Here is a 24333-nt window from a genome sequence, read left to right as displayed (position 1 = left end):
TGTAACCTTACTGTTGCCTTGACCAGGGGCCATTTGGTTTATTTGATGTAAGATAACGGATAAATAAGAGTAAAACACCAAAAAGAAGCAATTAGTGCTGCAAGGACTCTCCTCCCTGAAAGAGAGGGGAGTGGTTGTGGGCGGGAGCCCGAGCACCGCCCCCTGCTTTCCTAGTTTACCGGGCTGGCGGCCCGCCCACCAGCCAGCACCCAATCAGGTGCCGCTGGGGGGGCGTGTCCAGCAAACTTTAAATTGGAGCGCCAGCCCTCTCCCCGGCCTCTTTCCTCTTCAGTCCCTCACTGCTGTAACCAATAAAGTTGTGGCCTTTTCATGCCCATAAACCATATATCACGTCTCCTTGTGTATTCATTTCCACAGCGCGGGGGTCGGGTCCTCGAACCACAACTGGAGTACTCTATTGCTCACTCTTAAATTAAAAGCACACCCAGTGGCTAGTTGTGCACACTGTGAAATTAAAATATTGACCTTTTTTGTGGTTGGAGGTGTGGACTGTTTTTCAAATGCTGTGTAGTAACTTGAACTGTATTTGTTCAGAAGTCATTAGTAACCTTTGGCATTTTATTTGGCATACGAATGCTTGTCTACTAAGCTTGCATTAATATTTGAGGAAAGCCATATTTAAAATATGTGTGGAGTTGTGGCTGTGCAAAGAATAGGCCAGCCATAAATCTATGATGTCCATTAGGAAAAATCGGTTGCATTGTCAGATTTGTTTTCTGTTTGTCACTGAGAGCATCTTTGCCGCGTGGATTGAAGTTGCTGACTTGCAGTAAGTCCCAATGAAAAGCTTATGGATAAATACTTTTCAGATAGTGGTAAAATACCCACCTCCAGTTTTAAAATAAATCAATTTATTTGGAAGGCTGATAGCCTAAAATAACTTATTTCATTTTGTCCTTTGTCTGTTTGTCAGCTGAATGCATCTATGTTCAGGATTGGTGATTGAACTTGTCAAGAGCAACAGATCTCTGTTCCTCACCACTTTCCAATTTCATGGGGCACAGAGCCTCCATCTTCTGGCTGTGTCCAATCAGTGCAGAGTCAGAAAGGGATACAGTTCTGTGCTTCACCATGTCCAATGCCACACCCCCTGCTCCCCTTCCCCAACAGAGGCCTGTGACTCTCCAGGATCCTTCTCTGCCTCTGGTATTTCAGGATGGTAGTGAATTGACTAGGATTTAGGGTTTGGGCATGGAAACAGGTTACTTGTCCTTTCATGCCATGCAATTCAGCAGTACCCAGCAGTATCCAAGACACCAAATCCGAGACTACATTGTCACCAGCTAAGGAGACAGAGTGGGTTTCTATCTCTGAGCCTGATTATGGTGATCAGAGGACCACTGAACCTGGGGTAGGCAGGAGCACACTGAGCCAGATCCCAGGGGCCATAGAACCTGATCTAGGATGTTCACTGAGCTTGAGGAACCAAGTATCTCCTACACTGCCTTGCTAGTCCAATGGTTCAGGGAGTGCATCCAGTGGGAGGCCTTGGAAAGCAGAAGAATTACTTGTCTTCAGGCCAAAAGGATTAGTCTCTAGTTCTCCAAAATGGGGAGGAGCCAATGAGAAGTAGACTGAGGAAGAGGCTCAAAAAGCCTTGGTTAACTTCCAAGCCTTGTTGGAACAAATTGAGCACTAGGAGCTATCCATGGTGCTAAAACAACAATCTACTTTGGCCCATGGGCGCTTCCATGGGAAGCAGAACAAGCACTTCCAAACAAGCAAATCCTTCACAAAATCCAGAGATTTTTTACTACCAGCAATAAAAATGTAATTGAGAGAAATAAACAAATATACACAGAAACAACCACCACTGCATGTAAAGGCAGGGTATAAACTTAAATTTTAAAAATGCTTAAGATGAACACAAGCAAGAAAATAGGTTATGTAGTTCTTGAGTTATCTCCAAGAAGAAGTATATTAGATTCTGTCCAGCACTTACCTATAGATTAAATACTAATTGTCTCCTCTGAGTAGTTAACGAGGATTGCTTTTCAAAATGTGCCCCAAGGAAGGATTTCTCCAAAATATGTTAGTCTAAAATAAACTTTCCTTCAAGTGTCTGGAGTTTCTCCCTCTACCCCTGCCAATAGTGCTTTCGTGTTTGTTTTGGGACATTTTTTGTCTCAGCAGAAGGCTGCACACAAGCTTGGCACACTCTATTATTATTATTATTATTATTATTATTATTATTATTATTATACCCCACCCATCTGGCTGGGTTTTCCCAGCCACTCTAGGCGGCTTATAGCATATATCAAAACATAATAAAACATCAAACATAAAAAACTTCCCAATACAAGGCTGCCTTCAGATGTCTTGTAAAAGTTATGCAGTTATTTATCTCCTTGACATCTGATGGGAGGGTGTTCCACAGGGAGGGCGCCACTTCTGAGAAGGCCCTTTGCCTGGTTCCCTGTAACTTCGCTTCTCACAGTGAGGGAACCAGCAGAAGACCCTCGGAGGAAGCATGATAGCACAGCACTGTTGCTCTTGTTCCATCCAGGGAATGACAATGTTCTTAGGTGAACTGCTGTCCAAACAAAGTGTCAAGGTAGTCCATCCGATACATGGGTGCATGTTCCTATCTTCTGGGAGCAGCATTTGGGCTTTAATAAATTGGCTCCTCGTTCTATTCTTCTCACTCATCAGTGGCAAAAAAGAGACATTAGGGATCCCATCTGATGAAAAGGCTGTAACCTGCTCTCTTCAATTTTGACCTGTCAGCCATAATTTTGTGAGCATGAACTCTACATGGGTTTGTTATTAAAGTCTATTCAGAAACTATAGCCCAGAGCTTTCCAAACTTTTCATGTTGGTGACACACTTTTTAGACATGCATCATTGCACGACACAATAATTCAGTTTCACTAGCAAACCAAAGGTTAAACTAATCCCTTTCCAGCCCCAGGAGGAGCGTGGGGAGCGTTCGCACAACATACTTACACACTGCAGCCGACACACTAATGTGTCTCGACACACAGTTCGGAAAGCTCTGCTACAGTCCAATGGCAATATTTGCAGATGTTGGTGGGAGGTGGCACGCTATGCAACTTGATCAGTGCTATTAATAATATTTTTAAAACTGTTTTCTATGATAAATTTACCCAGCTCTTAAACTCTGTACTTTAATGAAAGTAAGCATGTGATATTATTGAATTTGAAAATACTATTGCAGACAGGACCTGTGTGGTGTTCATTCGTATTCAAATCAACCTAAGTATAGCTAAAAGTAGGATAAATATTTCCTATTGATTTTTGACCTACCATGAATTGTCAAATGTCAGATCATGTAATGACCATTTTACTGGCATAACATTATTATTGGAGAACTACTTGGGGATGAAGATGAGTAGGTTATATTCTGACTTACTTTTAGTTCTCTGGATCTAACTAGAGATTTTCGTGCAGTATTTTAATATACAGAAAAAAATAAATTATGTAAGGCAATGAAGGAAGGCTCTCTGAGCTGTGCAAACAAAATTTTTGGACTGTACTGGCATCATTCTAGCACAGTGAGCTACCAATAGAACATGAAACTAGCCATATGTTTTAATCAGAAACAGAATACTTTAGGAGAGCTCAACAGATGAAGAATGTATCTTCCTGAAACAAACTGTATTCTTCATTTATTTCTTGAAACTGCTCAAGAAACTGAGGACATAAGAGTACTGTTCCCCCAAATGGCAAAAAACCAGAACACATTCTAAGCAGATATTACATTTCCTAAGTCAGAGGTTACCCAATACCTGACAATCTATGGTGAATTTTGCCTGGAGCTGATAAGGATTAAAAATGGAAAAATTGCATACGTTTAGTCTAGCAGGGGCACTGCACAAAGAGAAAACACAATTGGTTTCAGCTGGCAAGGAATGTGTCTAAAAACCTTTGTCTAACACCAATGTTCTCATTTACAATTAAAGCATTATTAATCGTTGTTGTGATGTGTACCACCTTCCAGTAAATTGGAGGTCTCTTGAGTGCTGAAATGAAAGGGAATTATGAACAGATATAGCTAAGTAATTCCACTGCTGCCATTCTCTAATGCACCATGCTACCTTAGTTGGGCCAGGAGCATCCTTAAATATTACAAGTCCATGCTCAGTAAGCAGAGTTGAGAGGAAGGCTACATGTGAGAGAAGAATACCCAATAAAGTGAAATAGAGGGGGTTTGTCAAAACCTGTGCCTGACCTTCAGTGAGTCTTCAGTGAACCACCCAACAGAGCTGTTTAGAGCGGTAACTAGGATGGTGCAGGGCAATACATTCAATAGCCTGATGTGAAAGATTTGCAAAGCACTTTGAGGGCAAAATTGCTCAAATCTGTGCCAAGCTTGATGCCACTGTTAGTCCAGGCCAGCTGGAGGTCTTAGGAGTGCTATTGAGTTGTAATATGTGGAATCAGTTTCAGATGTTGAAGCCCGATGATGTAAACAGGACACTCATTGCTGTGTGGCTGACTATGGTGCCCTCCGAGTCCCTGTCCACAAGGGCTCATGAAAATCTAGTAGAAGGAGATTGACAGGATGGGTCCAGGAAGTAGTTAATGCCTCATTATGGGAGGGACTAATGGCCACTGCCTTGCAAAAGCCAGCAACTATCCCCTTCTTGAAAAAGCCCTCCTTGGATCCAGAGGTTTTAGAAAACTACCATCCAGTCTCTACTATTCCTTTATTGGGGAAGATAACTGAGAGGCTGGTAGCTGACTAGCTGCAAGTATACTTGGAGGAAGCAAATTATATGGATCCATGCCAGTCCTGTTTCAGGTCTGGTTTTAGCACTGAAACAGCCTTGTCTGCCCTGTTTGATTACCTCTATTTGGAGAGAGACAGGGGGAGTGCAACCCTGTAGGTCCTCCTTGATCTCTCAGCAGCTTTTGCTAGCATTGACCATGGTATCCTTCTGGAACAACTCAGGGTGGGAGCTGGAGGCCCTATATTACGGTAATTCCTCTCCTGCCTGCTGGGTCATTTCCAGAAAGTAGTACTAGCATAATGTATTTTGTTATTTGTCATTCTAGAATAATGCAGACATTGTTCATTTCTTTGTACTTTTTCTTTATGTAACAAGTCCTGCCTGAACTTGCATATGATACATTAATTTTGTCATAATAGCAATATCCAGAGTTCTATAGAAACCCCTCTGATGTGGGAATTCAAACAGTAAGTGGCTGGTTATTCTTCTTCTACATATACTGTTGTAAATCCACAGCTGATATCTTTTAGATTTTCGTATGCCGTTTAGGGGAGGAGAATCAGACCAGCTTCAATTATGTAGAAATTCCAGTCTACTTTTATCTTGTGACATTATAGTCACCATTTTTAACCTTACATTAGCAGATGACATTATAGAACGGCCATAAAATGGATCTTTTTATGTCTTCAAGTTATAAAGAAGAGTAAAATTACAGCTAAGAAGGAGATTATGACCCTGGAATGTGCAGTTCACAATTCCTTTTGCCAGTATCAGCCTCCCTTGTTTGAGAATGGCTAGCTTGGTTTACAAATTATGTCACGTCAAAAAGTACATTGAAATGAATAAGTCCTATGTTGTCAGAACTGGTTAGAGTGTACAAGTTCTAGACTTCAAATTATGGCATTCAAAAGAGCACTTAACACAGATAGCAAGATCTTTGTTTTTCTTTTGAAGTTAAACATGTAAGGCTCTCTAAAGTAAAAAAAAACAGCAATATACACACACCACTATATAAAAGGAACATTGTCTTGCAGTTCTTACAGATTTCATCTTTGTAGAGGCCCCAGTAAAATTGACTGTCTTATTCTAAAGAAGAGAATGATTCTTGAAGTGCATTGTTCAAAATGTGATAAACAACCATATCCTTGGGATGACTCAGCTTCTCTGTCTGCTCTGAATGTCCCCACTTCACACTCAAGCTGTTTAGCTGTGAATTATTCATAATGAGAACTTGAGGTGATCACACCAGAAAATTATGGGAGAATAATCAAATAGGCTCTGCGGGCTTGTGTGGTCCCTCTCTGTTAGTACCTTACAGAAGGAACATGGGCTTTCATTACATGGCTGTTCCCTTTCAATATGATGGCTCTGAAGCAAAGTGTCATCAAAATGGGACACTCGAACCGGGTTCACCTTTGTAATGTTCTACTGGCATTCCAAACTGCCTTGAGGCTCACAACAATATGACAGAGTGGTTCATAATTGCTTTGCTCTGAGAGAATTTGGTCCTGAAAATATGCCTTTGTTTTCTGAAGCATCTGCACTTTGAGTTCAGGTTCATATTTGGCAGCCAAATTATAGTATTGTGGATAAAATGCAGATGAACATTCCTACATACAAATTCCTTCCATGCCATGTTCAAAGTCTATTCAATTGGGATTTGTGTTGTTCAGCTACACCTATGCACCCTGTCTGCACCTGTGAAAGGTACAGGTCAGTGCCCAACATGGATGTGTGTGGGGGGGGGGGAGATTCAGTTTTGTTTGCATTTTAATGTGAACCTGCCTAATCCACACAGAACAGTAAGCCAATTGAAACACAGCTATTCTTTGAATTCCACACATCTGAATTTAAGATTGGAAAGAATGAGACACATATGGGAAAACCTCCTGAGACCCTCCCACCAGATGCTCATCCATTGATCTTCATCTTTCAGTGGCACCCCCTGAGGCTCTGTCCCTGCACTGGAGCCTGGCTGGAATTCCCCAAGTGGTCCTTCCCCCTCTCAAATTCAAAGTGTTAGTGCTGACCTTTAGAGCCCTAAACAGCCTCAGCCCTGAATACCTGAAGGAGCGTCTCCACCCCCATTGTTCAGCCTGGACACTGAGATCCACCTCCAGTGGTTCCCTCACTGCGATAAGTGAAGTTACAGGGAACCGGGCAGAGGGCCTTCTCAGTAGTGGCTCCTGCCACTGTGGAACACCCTCCCATTAGATGTCAAACAGATAGGGATGCTGGGGTGTTTTGGTGAAATGCCAACCTTTGGCCTTTCAGATGCTGCTGAACTACAACTCCTATCACCCCTGACCACTAGCTATGCTGGCTGGGGCTTCTGGGAATCTTACAACATGTGGAGGATGCCAGGTTTAGCATGACCTGCTTTAACATTTCATTTTCCTTAGATTTAGCAGTGAAAGATTTATTGTTATTATTAAGTTATCTGCTATTCCCTATGAGTTTGCACCCACTGGAGAACACAGCTGTGATTATGTTAATAATGAGAAGCAAACAGAGTTCCAGAGAAACGTTTATTGCCTGCTGCAGCAGATGACCTCTCAATTACTCATATAAAAGTGAGCTAAAGAAGACTGAGCTAATGGGTTGCAGTGCATATATTTCAAAACAGCCTATCAATTTTAAACTTAATGTTCAAAAATCTATATACTGGATTTAAGTACGCACACAGCCTGAATGATTCAGATCAGTGGCCCATCCAATCCAGTAACTATTTTCACCAGTCGGTAGATCTAAATGCTAGAGGAAGTGTTTAACAGCACTTTTTATGCTCTTTCACACACTCCCATTTTTTGGAACAATCAAAGCACCACTCCTAGCACTCTGGTCTTGTTTAATAACTCTCGACATTGCTATGTTCTATGAATTTGTCTGTCTTTTTTCATCACACTGTTGGCCATCAGAACTTCTGCATCTAATCTTCCTAACCTCTTTCTAAGGACAATGGTAATGCATTGTGATGGCAGCGGAGACAAAGGCTGCATACAAATGTAGAGCAATGAATGTGACTTCCCCGTAACCTACGGTGTCATCAGCCCTTCTATCCAGCACTGGTAGTTTGATATTGCAAACCAAATGGGAAAAGAGGGGAACTTCCAGCCCATGTTACAGGAAAGGGAGCAGGTTGCGCTGTGGTCTAAACCACTGAGCCTTTTGGGCTTGCCGATCAGAAGGTAAGCAGTTCAAGTGTGCACGACAGGGTGAGCCCCCATTGCTCCGTCCCACCTCTTGCCAACCTAGCTGTTGAAAAGCATACCAGCGCGAGTAAATAAATAGGTACCGCTGCATTGGGAAGGTAAATGGCATTTCCATGCGCTCTGGCACTCGTGACGGTGTTCCGTTGCACCAGAAGCGGTTTAGTCATGCTGGCCACATGGCCCAGAAAGCTGTCTGCGGACAAATGCCAGCTCCCTTGGCCTGAAGCAAGATGAGCATCACACTCCATAGTCAAGTTTGACTGGACTTAACTGTCCAGGGGTCCTTTAGCTTTACCATTACCTTACAGGACAGGGTATTCAGTATTACAGTTCCGGACACTGATCTATACATATAGCTTGTAGGCTTTGCAAACACAGATACATATATATATATATATATATGTATATGTATATGCGCACGCACGCACACACGCGCGCACACACACACATATACACATATATACACAAGTAGAAAGTATTTCTATTGCTCCAGCAATTCCAAGATGTATTACAGACCCCAATTCACAGACAAATTCATTGACTAAAGAGCTGTCATGCCTTCATCACTTATATAGATGGCACTGGGCCACTGCCATCTCAGCTGGCTTGGCAGCCCTTGCATCTTTTGGCTTATCTCATACATTGGGTGATGTGTGACCATGAAGGAAATTAACTCCTCCCTCCATGTCCAGTTCCTTCAACACATTATTTGTCTTGTTCTATTCAACATCTGTAAGAAGCTGTTCAGAGCTTCCATCCAAAGATCTGGAGCACAATGTCAATATGCTATCTCTCCATTCCCTCTTAATCAGGAGAGGCTGGATTGATGCCTGGAAGCAGTGATGGGCTGGACTGGGGGCCAATCTATAAGACAGAGGTGCTTTGGCCGGGCAGTTCTTGTGTCTAGTAATTAGATGGATGAGCTGTTATAGAAGGATTTGTCGTCTTTGAGTACTCCTGGATTCCAATCTTTCGTTGGAGTCCCTAGTGGCCTTTGTGGTTAGCATGGTTCACTAGCTGCAGCCATTACTGGACTGAGAGAGCCTAGCTTCAGTTGCCCATGCTCTAGTGACCTCCAAGCTAGTCTACTGTAATGTGATTTACATAGAGCTGCCCCTTAAGATGGCCTAGAAGCTGCAAGCTAGTGTAGGACCATGTGCCACTGGTCCCAAAAGCACTGCACTGGTTTCTAGGGAGCTACTGGGCCAATTCAAGTTGTTAGCACTAGTGAACAAAGCCCTAAGTGACTTGGGACCAAAGCACCTAAAATAATTGTTTGTGAAATGCACTCCTTGCCAATGTGTGTCTGTCTTCCTCATTATTAATATTCAGGGGCAATATCAAAACATTCTTGCTTGCTCAAGCATTTGATGGCTGAAATATACTGTTTCTGGCAACCTTGAAATTACTAGTTGTGAGGTTATGTGATTGTTTTAAAATGTTCTTAATTGTAGACGACTGACTAGCACCAGGTTCAAGTGGTAGCAAGGAAGACAGGAAGACAGATACAGTACTTTTGATAAATAAACATGATTGCCCTAGAAATCTTCAAACACATGAACTTGAAAATCTTAACAATGAAAATATATCTATGGATATACATCTATAAAGCTTGAAAAGACTGCTTTTTGAACTCAGACCCCTCCAGATAGGTATTTTTCTATGTGTTCTGCTATATATACTTGACACAATACTAGTGCATTAGTATTTGATTAATTCTGCTTTAGTTTATCTTGTGGTGCTTCCACAGTGCTACCACATTATTGCAAGTGGGGCTGTAGCACACCAAAAGCAGGGAAAAGCCCAGAACTTTTATAATATTAAAAAGTTTCAGGATTTCAGCAGGAAGTTACAGAATATGCACTGACTGAAAATGAAGCAGTGTGACTACTCCAAAACTATCGCAGCTACAAAAAGTATTTTTAAATTTTAATCTTTTACTATTACATTTATGTCACACCTTTCCTTCAAGGAGCTCAAGGTGGCATAAACTCCCCAATATTATTCTCACAGCAACCCTGTGAAGTAGGTTAGGCTGAGAGGAGCTGACTAGCCCAAGGTCACCTGTGAGCTACCCCAATAGCGTCAAGAACACAAATTCTAATGAATGTGTAGTAAAAGGGTGTCTGAAGGGGCTCTTAGCAGACAACATTAAAAAAATTGACAATGGGACTCTATATCCCAAGTCAGTTAATAAGGATTATAAATGCACTCCGGATATTCCTGGACTACAACTTACATCATCATTGACTATTGGCTGAGGCTTATGGGAGCTGTAGTTCAGTAATATCTGGCAAGCAGCATGTTGGCTATCCCTGTTGCAGGAGATTAGGCCTTAAATTTGGGAGTCCTGGGCCAGTTTCAAATCCTTGCTCAGCAATGAACCTCACTAACTAGATCCGGGCAAAACCCCTCTCTTCTGGACAAACCTACTATGTATGGTTGACGAGGGATAAAGAATTGAAAAAAATACACGACAAAAGTCATAGCATTAACAGCAGGCTCATGTTCCAGAGTCTTATCTCAAAACTGGTTAATGTTCTCATGCTTACAGAGTTGCTGTATAGTTTCTGCAGAATAATTATTTCTCTGTCCCTCACCCCCTCACACATATACTCAAAGGTGCAATTCTGTTCTTATTAAAAACTGGTCATTCCAAAGCAAGCAAACTTTAATTAAATATTCACATGGAAATTACTATGCAGTAATTAGATATTGTGCAACCATGACCTAGCTCTGCTGTACTTACTGGGGCAGCTTCAGACCACAAGCTAGGTTCTGTATTCCCATATATGTTCTCTAGGTGACAACTAGACTGCCACTTTTACAATCCATACAAAAGATTTGAAACAGAAAGAGGCAAGTTGTGCAAAGCTCCTCACATGTTCCAGGCTTAAGAAGTTGACAGCTGTCTGCTTTCATAAAGCTAAACTTTGTGCCCCAGACATTTTCATGAACAATCTTCTTAGGGTCCGCATTACAAATATCTGTAAGTGCTAAGAATTTTTGGCTTGCAGCTATAGAAGTAGCAGGATTGCACCAAGTTTGGCTGTATAGAAACAGACTGCAAATACATCAAAATACTTCTCTATATTGGGTCAGCTTAACCATAATGGAAGGGTGGGTAAATTCCATGTTAGGACCAGGAGATGAGTCTGGGCTTGCACTGCTTCTGACAACATTACGTGCCCACAAACACATCCTTTGCAACATCACATGATGATCAGGGGAATGCACAATATATAAACAGGAAACTGACAATACTAAACTTGTTACTTGACTATTTCACAGGATTAACTAATAGTACGAACTGAATTCCAGTTGTACTACACAATGGGTCTGCCTGGAGATGTTCGACCCATGCATAAAATCCACACACTTATTGAAATCAGCGCTAAGAAATGAAAATGGCATGAATTGGTGTTCAGGAGATTTGACAATGGGAGGTATGAGGATGACCTAAATTTCTAGCGTTTTGGTCTCAGCACCAGTTGTGTGGTTTATTACTTAGAAGTAATGAGATTCAGGCAAGTTTTTAATTGAATTTGTTTATTGAATCCACACTATAAAGTATATTAAAAAGTATCCCCAAATGCTACTTGGCAAAATTGTTCTAAGAACTCCAGAGGCTAGCTGAGCTGCTATTGGTATCTATATCAAATTCACCCTCTGTGAAAATGGCTGACATTTGTTTTTGTAAACAACTAAATCCAGTGACTACATGTATGTTGACGTGAACCTGACCCAGGGGAGCTAGCAAACAGAGTAAGAATGGCATTCTCAGGTGATAGTTACGTTGGAATGAACTGCAGAAAGCTCTAAAGAAGGGAAGAGGTACACTGGGATGCAAATATTTGATGGGTTCAAGACACAATGGGGAAATATTGAAAAGGGCATCGAGCTCTGAAAAAAACTATGAAGGAACATGAGGAAAATAACTAGGAAAACTAACATAGATGAGAAAACAATAGATACAGAGTGTTATTAAGGAGGAAAGGTTGTGGGAGATTGTAGATGGAACAACGCATACACTTTGCAGTGAATGAGTCATGAATTTCCCTCTCAAGTCTGTATGGGGCGATGTTACGATTTACGAGGTCCTTAAAGCAGCAAATCTTTGATGTATTCATTTGAATAAATATGATACTTGTCTGAATTAGAGTTTTCTGCTTTTAGCAGTCAGGAGAGCAGGCTTACTGTTGGAAGACCAGGAGCACAGTGCACAGTTTAGCTCACTTGCATCTTCTCAGAGCAGAGCCATACTCTGCAGTCAGCTCTGTGTAAACTGCCCATTGCTATGAATGTCTTCCTAGGTTTGCTCTTTGCTTTTCTGTTGGCATGAAGGCTAACGTGGGAAATGCAGAATGCAACAAGCAAAGCAAGTTGTTGTTGAATATTGAAAGACTTTAGTAGAGGTGGTAAATCCTCTGGCATCTAGCTGTTTCTTAGGTGTCCTACTGCATTAATCTCAATCCCATGGGGTTTCTGCAGACCATAGCAGCAGTTTTTATGGTTGTGTGAGAAGTAATTTTGCAGCATTGATTCCCCCCGTCGATAAAACATAGTGTCATGCCTTGAAAAATACACTGCTACAGCTTCATTACTTTTAGCAGCTTGCTCTTCAGCAAGTCATGTGATGCTGCCCTTCACTCAAAGGTCCTAAGACAGGGCACAGAAGCAAAACCACAATGAATTCAATATAAAATCTGAATTCTGAATACATTAAATCAGCACCATCTATAAAAGCACATATAATGTACCTCATCAAAAGCCTGAACAAAGAGGTACATCTTAGCCTGCTGATGAAAGGGCTGTAAGGCTGGAGTTCTTAACAAAGTAATGCGGACAGAGAACAGAGATACAAGGCCGGAAGAAAGGAACAGAGAGGTTTTGTCTTTTTTCAGGCCCTGTACATAGCAGTGAGACATTCAAGTAAACAAACAGAGGAAAGCCTCCCTCAAATCCACATAGTCAACCAGGGCACATGCTACCTTAGCAAAGATCTTGCCACTCTACTTGGTTGCTAAACAACACCTCTGCCCATCACTCTTGTGGTTAGTTGACTAACACTAACAGAACTAACCCTTAAATTGCACACAGAATGGACTCTGCTGTTGCAGTTCCAACAGCAACATAACACACCTTGGGGGGGGGGTGTCATTCCATACAAACATGGGAATTTGTTCAAATGACAACTTAGATGATACTTAGGGGAAAGGGTGCTTTGGATAATGGGAAAAACTATGCATAAAAGGGGGCACTTTTCACACTATACGTTACACTATAGGTAAAAGGTCAAGGACCCCTGGATGGTTAAGTCCTGTCAAAGGCAACTACGGGGTGTGGTGCTCATCTCGCTTCAAGCTGAGGGAACTGGCATTTGTCCACAGACAGCTTTCCAGGTCATGTGGCCAGTTTGACTAAACCGCTTCTGGCACACAGAAATGCAATTTACCTTCCCGCCACAGCAGTACCTATTTATCTAATTTCATTGGTGTGCTTTCGAACTACTAGGTTGACAGAAGCTGGCACAGAGCAACTGGAGCTCACTCTGTCATGCAGATTCGAACCGCCAACCTTCCGATCTGCAAGCCCAAGAGGCTTGGTGGTTTAGACCAGAGCACCACCTGTGTCCCACATCACACTATACTATGCGTATGAGACACCATCCTACTGTAGTCAGGAAAGGCAGAATATAAATCTGTACTCACTCTGAAAAGGAAACTGGAGAAATGAAATAACTTTTTGATTTATTTATTACAGTCTCAAATTAATGTGTCTCAAGTGTGAGGTCTTTGAAGTTTTGGATGGGAAAAGACCTTGCCCAAAGAGGTAATGTTCCTAAGGCTTCTTGGTGTTCATTAACTTTGTTTGGAGCACGGTGATGAAGTTGAGTGGGTGCATGTCATATAGTACCAATATTAGAACAGTCAGCACACTTTCCATAGCATATGACTCATCCCATCATTGAAACAGCTTCGAATGAAGTTTGCTGCTGTAGTAGGCAGAAGCTTAACCATTCTATTTAGTGTGTCAGCTATCTTCCATGAAAAAGAAAACAACAGCAGCAAATTGTCATTTCCATCTGTTTTGTCTTTTCCTACTGAAGAAGATATTCTCTTCTCTAAAAGTCCTCAGATAATGTTCATAAAGCATTTTGATAATTGGGAATGTGATAAGGATGGGATATGAGGATGATTCTCTTTTGACACTATATGCTCTGTAGCAGATTGTGAAAACTATTTTGAAGATCTATCCCTCTGGATACCTTAAAAGCGTCTGTTTTCCTTGGGATCTTGACTCAGTCTCTTTAGGGCCACTCCAAAGCCCTCTAGCCTTGTTCTTTTTTGTATATCTGCAGCAAGACTCGTGTAGAGTGATGTAGGAGAGAAGTTATGAGAGGAAACTGGATTCATTATTTGTGAAATGTTGGAGTAGCAGTAGGAAATTCTGTAGTATTAGGAACTGTGAATTTCTCAAGACAAATGGGCATAAAGTTTAGTAGCCTTGTTTTAATGTTGCTCCAGCAGAAGATGGGACATCTACATTTCAGGTCAAGACATCACTCAGGAGAATTTCATTTGTGGTCTAGGAATTAAACAGCTTTGATCAGAGCACAGAGTTGCTGTAGAAGTGATTCAATATGTCTCAAAAGTCACTGGCTGGACTGAAATGTAACAGTATGTATGGAAGCTGCATGTCACAGCTCTTGAACAATCTTCAAAGTTAATACGTATAGTGAGGAACAGAACAGGACAGAAGAATATAAAGACTCAGACACAAGGATTGATGATAGAAATTTGTGGCACCTTCGGTATAGTGTTTGAAAGATTTATGTATTGTATGGGTCCTCTTCATCCCGCACCATTCGAACGTATTTCAACTTGATCTTCTTTAGAAACTGGGTGAATAGGTTAGATAATAATAGTGGGATTTAAAAACAACAACAATCGATAGCAGTTGGTCTTCCCTAAACATATCCACTCCTAACCATACACATCAGATTGATAGGTCATTAGCTGGTAAGTGGTGTCTTACCAAGCTGAATTGCAGATGTATATTAGAAACAATCAAAGTCACAAAACAGACTGGAAATCAGCATCTGTTTTTCTCCAAAAGCTACACATTGTAAATTATTCCAAATCTATGCTGTTTCTTTACTTGCCAAGGATTTCAGTGCATACAAACTAGTTTAAATCCTCCAAACAGGGCTTGAATGTGCAGGAAGTTGGATACAACTACTTCTAGTTGTGCCCAGTTAGTACCTAAACCAGGGCTGGGAGCCTCAAGATGTACCGTATTTTTTGCTCTATAAGACTCACTTTTTCCCTCCTAAAAAGTAAGGGGAAATGTGTGTGCGTCTTATGGAGCGAATGCAGGCTGCGCAGCTATCCCAGAAGCCAGAACAGCAAGAGGGATTGCTGCTTTCACTGTGCAGTGATTCCTCTTGCTGTTCTGGCTTTTGAGATTCAGAATATTTTTTTCCTTGTTTTCCTCCTCCAAAAACTAGGTGCGTCTTGTGGTCTGGTGCGTCTTATAGAGCAAAAAATACAGTACTTGATGGTTTATCTCTGACCATTAGTCACACTGGCTGTGGCCAATGGGAATTGTGGTCCTGCAACATCTAGAGGGCTTCTGTTCTTTACAAATGTGCTATTCATATGGAGAAGAATGCCAGAAAACCAGAGAATGTAGGAATCCAATGTGTCTGAACAGCACTATTTGTGGGTTTGTTTATTTGTTTGACAAATTTATATATTACTTTTATTGATGGTTCAGGGGAGCTAACACCCATAAATACAGAAAGCAACCATAAGAAACAAGAATAAAACAAATGCAAAGACCACATAAAATATCCTCCTTAGAATGTCAGAAATGTTAAAACCTAGCAGCAGGAAATGCAAACATTAAAAACAGAGTGTTGAAGTTTGGTAAATATTTTGCAGTGATGCACAGAAAGAAACAACCTGGTAATGCTGCTGGTTCAAAGGCTTAAAAATTGTAAGTTTTATTACTCAGTGGGAGGCAGAACCTATGCCCCTCCATCACCCTTGACCATTGTCTAATGCTGGATGGGGCTGATGGGAGTTGGGAGTCCAATAACATCCAGAGGGCCACATGTGGGATATATGAAAGCAATCCAGTATTAATAAAAAAAAATCCTTAAAATATGTATACAGAAAAAATATGGGAACCTATAGAAAAGGAGCATGATAATGTGAAAGTGAACAGAGAGCACAATAATGGCAAAGTACCTATTTTTGCATCCAAGGTATTTATGTTTGTATCTGGAAATATGATGATATGATGTCTGGTTCATAAAGTTTAAATTTAGGCTATGGAAGTGAAAAAGAATATGAATAAGGTTGATTTGATTCATCTGCTCTTGGGTTTAATTGCCTGGGATGATAAGGAGCCTGAATTATGAGTTATTAGCTTAGTATTCAGTATGGGAAGCAGAATGCAGGACACCTCAAACAAGTGCCAGTAAATTCTTTCTGGCTGGAAATGTCACAGAGAGCTGAAAAACGGTTTAGCAGTACCCTTCAGTATATAATACAGTCTTAGTCACAGCCCTGTGGGGAAGATGAAAACTATTACATTCACGAAACATCCAAAGAAGTAAAACAAGGTTTCTTTTCATATGAAGACTGTCGTGGAAGAAAATATTGTATTTGCTACAATTGACACACACATACATTAGTAAATTAACTTCTTAAATTTGGTTTATAAGCATATCAGAGAGGCAGGACCAATGAGTGTTGATTGTAAACCCAAGAGGAAATTGTGAACCACACTGGGGAAATATAAAGATATTTAGAGCTCTGACCTACCTCAGGCCACCCAAGCCTCAGGAACAGGTACATTCTGTGAAATGTATATTTGCCAAATAAAAGACAAATGTTTGGGGTAGATTTGTTGCTGCACAGTCACATATGCTCTCCATATATTTGATGAAAAAGTCAAAGCAACCAATAACTTGAGTTTTTGCATGGCTGCTTTGGACCATGTGAAAATATATTTGATACAATCTCCTTCACTGAATTTTAATCTAGATTTTTTTATTAAAAAATGGACGTGAAAACTAATACGTTGCTTACTACAAAGACGCAGAGCAAGTCTGTTATCTGTTGATGTCATACTCTTATTCTGAGGAAAAACAATAAGGAATATTATAACACCCTAATAAATGTGTATTGGCACAAGGTTTTGTGATTAGCGAATACTACATCAAATGCATATACCTAAATTGGCAAGCTTAGTTTCTAGCCTCCATCATATATGAAAAATATGTGGAACTCAAGACATATTATGAGCAACATACAAATACCTGTAGTTTAACAACATATACAAACCAAAGTGATCATATTCCTACATATAATTTGCGGTTGAAATGCTAAGTGTCAGAAAAAGCAGAATAGTACAATACTTGTTAAAAATCCATATAACACTTTACTGAAAATAGAACATGACCTTTAAGGTAAGAATTAAATCTCTGAAAACTCAGTGCATTGTATGCCCAACTTTACACGAGGTCATATACTTACATTTAGAACCTTATTCACAAGCATGTCATTAATGCACCCACCAGCAATGCCCATGTGCGAATAGCAGCGTCACAGGAATGACATAGCAAAAGAACATCCATGCCTGATAGTAATTCATTTCATAGGCTTTCATAGTATTGTGGATGCTGCATGTGGAATCTCAGGACTGCACTTGCTGCAGTTCACCTTGCCGTAGCTCAGCAGAAGAGCACATGTTTTCCATACAAATCGTACCAAATTCAATCTCTGGCATCTCTAGTTAAGGATTAGGTAGGAGCCATCACTCTTTAGACCATGGAAATCTGCAGCCTGCCAGACTGGTGCACTGCTGTTGTGGGGTGGGGGTTGTATCTTCATGCTTCTACAAATTCAATTTTTTTAAAAGACAAAGAATATACATTATCTGGTAAGTCCTCATGTGCAGGCTCCATTGAAATGAATGGGAGCCACACAAGACAGATTGTGCCCATGGAGAGAAAGTACAAGATGCACACTCTGAAACATACAAATTATGCTGTTTTTCTCCATATGGCAATTGGTTCTCTAAGCTAACAACCTCCATCAGTAACAAGCAGCCTTTTACTGTGGAACTTTTAAAGTTATATTTAATGCTTAGCTGCCACACATTATTTTTACTAGTATGGAACTTGAATAACAAGAAGGCACTTTTCTCTACAGAGTAACTTTTCAACCGATTGATATGTTAGGCACATCTAATATTGTCATGATATTTATTTACAAAGATCTGTGCCTTGGCGTCATGATGTATTGAACACAGATCTTCTCTGTTGAGTTGTCCCAGAGAAAAAGGCAGTTGTGCTTTCAAAATTCATTATGCTTGAAAAAAACTCTTTTGCTTCAATTAGTTAAGGCTGTGCCTATCTTGTAAATCGGAGAATGTTGGTGATTAGACATTTGCAAAGCTTGCAGATGGCATAATAAGGCACTATATTCCTGTTTCAGTGCAAATATACCCCCCAAAATTACTTCTTGAATCCATAAAGATGAAACACTCGTCTTCAAACTTTTCAGACCCTCAAAATAGCAGTTTACAGGATTAGAAGTTCATGCAGTGCATGTGCAGGAGCAGGCATTTTGCTCAGGAAAACATGATCCATCCAAGGTCTGTACCTTCAAAGATTTAGGATAAATCACCCTTTGAAGCAGTACTTTGAGACCATAGATATGTCATCTATGCCTTGGTTCTGTATCTCTGTTGCATATTTAAACATGTAAGGCTTCAGTGCTATAGCCCCTGCAAGCAGGTCCCAAGGGATCTATGATTTATTGTCTCTCCCACTTCCCATTGCTGTGGACAACTCCATTGACCTGGTTCCAAAAGTGTGTGTGTGTCAGGGACATGTCTGCGGTGACTCATGGGTCGGGTTACTTTTCAGTTACTAATGGTTTTCAAGTAATAGTAATAGTAGTAGTAAATAGTAATAGTAAATTGCCTGTTGGTACAGTGCCTGAACATGAGTTGAAAAATACTGTAGTGTGGCAGCAACTTATGTTAAGTATTTGTGGGATAAGCAGCCTCATATAACCAACATGCTTAACTCTATTAAATGCATGAAGGGGATAAGGTCACAGAGTGAGCTGTCCTGCCAGGCTTAGCTAGGTCATTCCTTGTCACCTTGGGAGGAAGGTAATCAAGCCTGTTGCTCCCCTTAAGTCTACCCGAGAAGCTCAGCATATTGCTCCAAACTTAGACCACTTGGCTCTCACACGCTATTCTTGAGTTCCTATACCAATAATGTAATAACTTTCACCACTGTAACTATGCCAAATTTTACTTTCTGTGCAATTTCCCCCTGAAAGTACATGAATCTGACCTTTGAAGAGATTGTAACCGTTTTTAACTTACTAAACGTGGTATTTTTCTATGCTAGAGGAACTAGGGAACTTTGGAAGGAACTTAGAATAACATGTTTTAAAGGTCTAACAGCCTATATTTCCATGCTTTACTTTGCTTCATAATTTGTGATATTAAATCTCTGTTGGGATTCTTTTACCAAAGACTACTTGCCCCAAACTTTGATACTGGTATCTAGGAACTCTCCTTTTATACCTATTTAATTTTTTACTTGCTTCCATCAGTATTAACCATATTCTCTACAATCAAACTGTCTATTGACAAATTTTAGTGCTGGTGTAATCTAGACATATACATATGCATACAAAGATAATGCATTTCTCACTGGATCTTTTTCATTCATTTATCTGAAAATGTTAGTCACAGCTATTCTTTTTTAAAATGGAAACAACAATAACAGGATCAGAAACACGTGTGCAAAAATTCTTAATGCCATAATCTTTTTTCCTCCAGAACCAAAAATACTCTTGATCAATATACTTCTGATCTAAATTTAGCGTAACTTTAAAAAAAGCAATTTACTGCCAAGTTATTGTAAAGCACAACCAATAGGCTTTATACACACCAAACATTTAAAACACATTGACTTTCCCCAAAGATTCCTGGAAAGTGTAGTCTGTTAAGAGTGCTGGGAATTGTAACTCTGTGACAGGTAACCTACAATTCTCAGGATTCTTTGGGGGAAGTTAATCTGCTTTAAATGTACTTTGGAAACTGAAATGTATGGTGTGTACACAGCCAATAGAGTTTTGCAGGCACGTGTTCTGGATTATTTCTGTATTGCACATTGTGGTGATTTCTCACAGAAAACCTACCCACATTATGGTTGGTTTCCAATTTCCTGTGGAATTCCCTTGTTTTGAGCATAAACATAACAAGAACTACTCCTAGAGCAAATTAATGGATTGGAAATAAGGAGCCAAATAGTGATTTGATGAAAAATGTAGCCTATTTGTTTTTACTTGAGCCAGGGAATTAAAAACTATTGAACTACTTAAATGACTCATGACGCAAACAAATTGTGACCACTGAAGAGAACTAACCGGCTAACATTAACCTGTGCTGTTTGTTCAATGTATTGCTTCGGTGTTCCTCTGTAGCGCTTCATGAGAATAATGAAATAGAGCACCAAATTTCCAAAGAGTAGTTTTGTAAAAATCAGCACTAATGACCAGTTCCAGCCTCTATACCATGGTATTAGCTTGCTGCATAATCTGGAGATTCTAACGCTTGCTTGATTGGCCAAAGTTCTGTATATTCTCCAGTCTTTTACACATTGGAATAATGTAGATTTGGGCATCCAGTTATTATTACTATTAATATTACCCACAATCCAAAAGTATCCTGCTTCCTTAAAAGACTCTGCCCTTTCTCCCTTGCTGCCCCATATGCTTGTAACTGCCTCCCAGAACACATGCATGATTCCATATTGTCCTTCATTCAGAGCCTCCCTCAATGCTTGCTGACCTGTGCTCTTTTGGAAGGAAGGGTGGGATATAAACCTAAGAAATAAATAAATACCCACCCGCAAAGCCTTTGGTACAACCCCCTAGTTCCCTTGCCCTGCTGTAACTCAGTTTGTAACTCGGCCTACCTCCACTTCCCTCCTCTTTCTCTGTTATTTCCCATGTTGAATTTTAGGTTATATGCTCCTTGAATGTAGTCCTGTTGCACCCTGTAAATCAAGAGTTGGGAGACCTGTGACACTCCAGATGTTATTGAACTGACTACAGCTCCAATCAGCCCCAGCTAGCATGGTCAATGATTAGGAGAGATGGGATTTATAGTCTAGCAACCATCTGGAGGGCCACAGATACCTTATCGCTGTGTGCACACTGATGGCTAATGACAACAGCATTTGATAGCACAATGCACATGATCATTATCTTTCAGGAGTCACGATGTAGTGAAGTCTCACTTAGATAATCATTATTATTCAGTATTTCCTATGCTCTGACGGAAAAGATCAGCAGGTTTGCTTTTTGAAGCTTGCTGAGCTCATACTGACCTAGGATCACGATGCCAAACCTTAATTGTGCAAAATTGAACTACTCACACTTTCTTTCTTTTACATTCAGTGTCTCAACCAGGCTCTTAGACATGGCTGCCCACTGAGAAAGACTAGGGAGATGATTACTCTACTCCCATTACTGTGAGGCTTAAAGGATGTTATAAGCTGATAAGAGTAAGCACTCTATGAAAATTTCACAGCTCCAAATGGGCTATTTGGGCCATTTTGTGTCACACCTTAATTAATAATTGCAAACATTTCCTGGCATAGCCTGTCACTTGCAGCGCAACACAAAACCCTAAATGTGTGCTTAAACAATACAATGTTTAACAAATAGCTGAGGCAAGCCTTTGAGAATGTTTTGAAGCTCATTCAGATGAACAGAACAATCGGGTATAAAAATAAATCCAGGGAAGTCCGGATCTGCTCATGAGCAGGGAGAATAGAGCTTTCTTTCCCAGATAATTTACTTCCAATGAATAATTCAACCAAGCTAGCAGTAAATTCAGGAGATTAGCCTGTCTCTGACCTCCCACTTCAAGAAGCTCATTCAGCCAGATGGAATTCTATCCTCTGTTTTATGATTAACAATCTATTCAAGCCATTGGATGCATCCTATATAACGACATCACGGAGATCCAACGTTTGGGTGTTAAGCTGTTAAATGGTAGAGTGTTAAAAAAATTACACTGCCCAAAATACTTTGCTGTTGATGTCTGTGCTGACATGGTTTCATCAAATCAGGATTCCCAGAGCAGAAACAGAGTGACAACAAGAAGAATTCATAAACTTCAAGATAGCTACCATAGCTGTGAGAAAATCCTGATAACAATCACCATAACAACACTCTGAGGTAGATTAGGCTGAGAGATTGTGACTAGCCCAAGAACACTGAATGCAGATTTGAATCCTGACCTCTTAGGTCATCTCTTTAATCATTACACCCCACTGACTCTCATTCATTCATTCATAATTTTATTTGTATGCTGCTTTACACACACACACACCACGCTCAAAGTAGCTTACAACAAAGAAAACAGGAATGCATTTCAGAACCAAACAGTGCAAAAACAATGTCAGTAATATAATAAAACGACATCCAAAATCCGATAGCAAAACAGTAACAAAGGAACTTGACAATTTCACATTGGTCCTAGAATCACCACTCCCATAACGTTGAGCATGTCATTGGTCCTATTGTTAATTTCACACATTGCTTCATACCATGACGTAGTTGTTTAGTGATCTGATTGACAGATCCTTGAATGAAATACTCCACATCCTTCTGCCTGGACCATTCAGAGAGGGTTATAGTAGTTTGAATTGGTGACCAGACCACATCCCATCTTCCAATAGCAGCTGATGTTGACAGTGAACAATGAAAGTAAAAACCAAGATTCTTTTAAGCTACAGATGTGCGTCAAGCATCAAAGCTGTGATATACAGAGAAACAGTCAGGTTGCACCAGTACTGACCATAGCACTTCTGCAAATTTGTCCTGAGAAATGGGCCTTCACGGACTGCAGCACATGCCTTTCGCCATTTTAGAAGGCTGATAGTGTGATACTGGAACTTGCTGGGCCCCGTCAGCATTCCTGCAGTGAGCCAGCCTGGGCAGTTTGACTGGATCTTTTCCAGCTCCAAAGTACCACATTGAGATACCTCAGTTAACTAACATAGTGAAGGAGACAGGGTGGAGGTGGCAGCAAAGTCCAGATGAGTGGAAGAGGATCTAGGGACAAGGAGTGGGAATTGGAGAGGCTTCTGGACATTAGATGACAAGTAGTACATGCTGCAAGTATTTAATTACATGGCGATAACATTGGAATAAACAATTCCGCTTCCTTGATTTCCTGTGAATAAAATAATTCATGCACACCCATACTTAGCTGTTGAGACACCAAAGCCATAGAAGGGATTCATAGTCAATCAGTGTCACTCTACCCAAAAGATTTGCAGAAGTCTTTCTGTGTGTTCTCTGAAGCCCAACCCATATGCACCCACTGAATGTCCTACATCAGTGCCGCTATTTCATTCAAAGCCCGCATCTCCCCCCCTCCACTCCATTCCTGCTCCTGATTCCATCTGCGCAAGCTTCACTTAACTGTGCAAAAATGTTTTGCATAATACAAGCTGCAGCTGCTGATAATGCACATCAATACATTCCAATCGTATTTTTCAGAAAGTTAAGAAACATGCAACACAGAATACTGACATTTCATCTTTCTTTTTCATGCAGAAGTAAGTTGTGTTTAAAGGCATTATATACGCACACGCTGTGTAATTACATTAATCAGAGAGAGCTTCTTCTCAGTGTTCCTTTACGGTTACTATGGCAGCACCCACATGTTTGCACAGAGCAGAGCATGGGTAGGCCCACTCTTAATTAGACTTACAAAGCAGTTACATTTCAAAGGAAGGCAATTAATACAAAGTTAGAAGTAAGACTGCTGGAAAAGAGTGATAGGCCTGGAAACATTTTCCTATTTTTCCTTATGGTTATTCCACAGCTTTTTATTTGAATGTGCTTCATCTTGCTTTCCTCCATCACCCACCACCCAATCCACTGACTGCTCATTTGTGTCACTGCATAAGCATTGACTGAGTAGTAGACACTCAGCAAAAGCATGAGGGGACAACTCTTGTAGTGGCTCTGGGATCTGGTCTCAGCCTCAGGTTCAGATTAGAAATGGAAATACACACCAGATTGTAGCGGGGAGGACATAGCTCAGTGGTAGAACATCTTCTTCACATGCAGAAGGCCTCAGGCTCAATCTCTCATGTCTCCAGATTGGTCTGGGAGAAGCTCCTGTCTGACACCCTGGAGAGCCACTATCAGTAGGCAGCACCAAACTCAATGGACCAAGGGTCTGACTTGTACCTATGTTCCCAGCACCACTGTCCCCTTCTCTGATAAACCTATTCAACACAAGCTGAGGGCATATATGACACACAAGGAAGAGGCAGAAAC

At 40.6% G+C, this 24333-nt stretch overlaps 1 protein-coding gene and 1 long non-coding RNA gene across 7 annotated transcripts in view; one reads left to right on the top strand and one right to left on the bottom strand.

The window, feature by feature from the left end:
- Positions 1 to 24333, top strand: part of CNKSR2 (connector enhancer of kinase suppressor of Ras 2) — a 262387-nt gene that overhangs the window by 44357 nt on the left and 193697 nt on the right. The gene's annotated exons all lie outside the window — the stretch shown is intronic.
- On the bottom strand, positions 16298 to 22124 carry LOC310676940. The gene is made up of 2 exons (XR_014510811.1): positions 21892 to 22124; positions 16298 to 16503 (listed from the first exon to the last, which is right to left on the bottom strand). It is a non-coding gene; the product is annotated as an uncharacterized lncRNA (long non-coding RNA).

The sequence above is a fragment of the Podarcis tiliguerta genome (genome assembly GCF_965153285.1).
Source record: "Podarcis tiliguerta genome assembly, chromosome: 4".
Classification (NCBI taxonomy): domain Eukaryota; kingdom Metazoa; phylum Chordata; class Lepidosauria; order Squamata; family Lacertidae; genus Podarcis; species Podarcis tiliguerta.
Note: the sequence above shows the minus strand (reverse complement) of the source record. Positions and strands in the feature narration are given on the sequence as shown.